Genomic DNA, 2,773 nt, shown 5'->3' with positions numbered 1-2,773 from the left:
TGTCTGTCTTTTATTGACTCTCTTGATAAAATAATTACTGACACCTGTAAGAACAGTGAGCTCCACTAAAGTCAGAGCGCAGTTGACGTCTCACTTCTGCTCTCAAGTTTCTCTGTCCTGATATGGTTTGTCTAGTTTTTTCCCATGACATCACTGATGGTCATGTCTAGATAGTAGTCCTCCTGCTAATTCATGCATGCAGTGCTACCCTACTCCCCAAATAAAAGAAAGCCATCATTTCAGTTGCTGCCATCAAACACATAGAAATTTAAGCCACAACACACAGAACATGGTTGTAAAAACAGCCAAGGTCAAAATTCCTGATCAAATGGGATAAAATGTGTTATTCTGTCTGGGATTTTTATAATCTAATCACATTTGGCTTATTATAAACAGTACTGTGCAAAAGTCCACCATCACAGAAAATAAAGGAAATATGTACACAAAATTAAAAACCAAATGTCTTTTCCAGGCATGAGTCAGTATTTAGTGTGACCTCTCTTGACACGAAACACATTCTTGAGCTTTTTTTGAGGAGACTGATGTCCTGAAGTCATTTCTTTAAAATTTGAAATTAGGATTTAATTTTATTTAGGTTTTAAAGATCCTGCAGCTGCCTGCTACTGTATTGCTCAAGTGGAAGGGGAGTTTACCCTAAATACTTGACACTTCAGCTTATACTTTTATACTGTTCTGTACGTAACTTTTGATATCCATACAATACAGTTGCAGATGCATAGTCAACTTGCTCTTGAGTGTTCAAAAACCGATAAGGATCATATAGATTATATAGTAGCTGACTTAATATAAACGCATGTTTGGGTAAATTAGTTAACACTGTGATTGGCTATATGAACGTGTAAATAACACAGTAAATAACAGTACAAAAACCATAGTTTTAATATACTTTGTGAAAAAACTGTTTCACTCTGAGATCGCCATTGTTTACCTCACAATACATTACATCCAAAGGTTGCAATGGTAAACAAGTCTTCAGTTAGTTGATTGTAAAATAATGTGAAACATAAGATGAGAGTTATAATGCACACAGACAGTATATTGTCTTAACACCTATTTTTGACGCATTAAAATACAAGACCATTGACATCCTTAGTTCCAAGGGTTTGCAAACTGTATGATGGCAAAGACCCCCAAATATGATAAACCTTTTGTGACAGAACCCCTACCAAAAATATACATAGTAATTTATACATTTTTATGTATAACAAATAATTTGCTACACTTAGAATAAGGCTGGCTGTATAAATAGCTATTTCATAGCGGGAATCCTCGCTTACAAATCCCAATAAGTAAGAAAAACAAACTAGAACGATACAAAGCAAATGTAAATAAACATATGTTGCAAGAAATTAAAGATAAATTTGATAATTTTTTTTTTGAAAATTCCTAGGGACCCCCTAGAACCTCCTGGAGGTCCCCTTGGGGTCCCCAAGCCCCAGTTTGAAAACTCCTGCCCTGTTCAACCCTTTCAATATAAACCTGATTGTAACATAAATGAACAACACAGAAAACATGCAAATGATGCCATAGTGTTAGTAAACTGTAATAATATTTTGCAACAACCATTACACGTCATCGATTGCACTTCTTGCGGAACATAATGGTGGAACATAATGGCGGCCTCCATAGGTTAAAATGAGTATTACATGTTTTTAGAGGGGTCATATTATGGGATTTTTTTAAGATGTAAAATAAATCTTTGGTGTCCCCAGAGTGCTTATGTGCAGTTTAAGCTTAAAATACCCCTTAGATAATTTTATTATAACATGTTAAAATTGCAATTTTGTAGGTCAGAGCAAAAATGTGCCGTTTTTGGGTGTGTCCTTTAAAATGCAAATGAGCGGATGAAGTGCAAACATTGATCGCAATGATGGTGGTTTGTTGCAATTGAACCTCAATTGTGCTGTCAATTATTTTTTCTCTTTCTCTCTGCACTAAATGGCTGTGCTTTGGTTGGGTGCAGATTTAGGGGGTGGTATTATTGTAATTGGCCTTGCTGACCTATTTTTTCACATGGTTGCAATACCAATCCAAAGTTACTGGGTCTTTTTTTACATTTTCTAGGCTGATAGAACCAACTGACCCAATTAAAGCACTTAAACATGGAAAAAGTCACACTATGACCCCTTTCAAGTAATGAAAATATTTAACATGTTTTTAGCAGTGGAGTTTAGTAGTAGAAGTCTGTATAGTCGAGATACCCTTTAAGTATCTGCTTGTTAAGTCTGATGTCATGCACCGGTTCTGGGTCCAACTGATCTCACATGCCATAGGGAAATAACAAAAAACATGCTAATATACACTCATATCATAATACAATACCAAAACCCCTAATCCTATTATTTATCTTCTTAGCAAAATCCAAGATGACCAGACATGGGCATGAATTTTTTATGAATTATTAATATACTGCTGTCATTAATTCTGTGAGCAGTGTACAATGTGATATGCTTAAATGTGTGATATGAATAAAAAGAGCTCATAAACGGTTGTTTAAATAATATCCTCTATTGAAATGAGTGGTGGTTAAGTCTGACCGATCATTTTATTGCCATAAAAGCTGTGTTTAAATATATTATGGGTGAGATTAGGATGTAGCTGTAGCCTATATAAAGCTGATCGGCAGGTATCAGGTGTTCTGTCTTGTCACATTAGCTGGGGTTGTATCTGATCTGTATGTGTTGATTAAACGATAAACCAACACTTTATCTCATCTTTCCCATTGCTTAATTATTAACTGAAGGTTTATATT

Source organism: Paramisgurnus dabryanus, chromosome 4 (genome assembly GCF_030506205.2).
Source record: "Paramisgurnus dabryanus chromosome 4, PD_genome_1.1, whole genome shotgun sequence".
Lineage (NCBI taxonomy): Eukaryota > Metazoa > Chordata > Actinopteri > Cypriniformes > Cobitidae > Paramisgurnus > Paramisgurnus dabryanus.
This window is presented reverse-complemented; position numbering follows the sequence as displayed.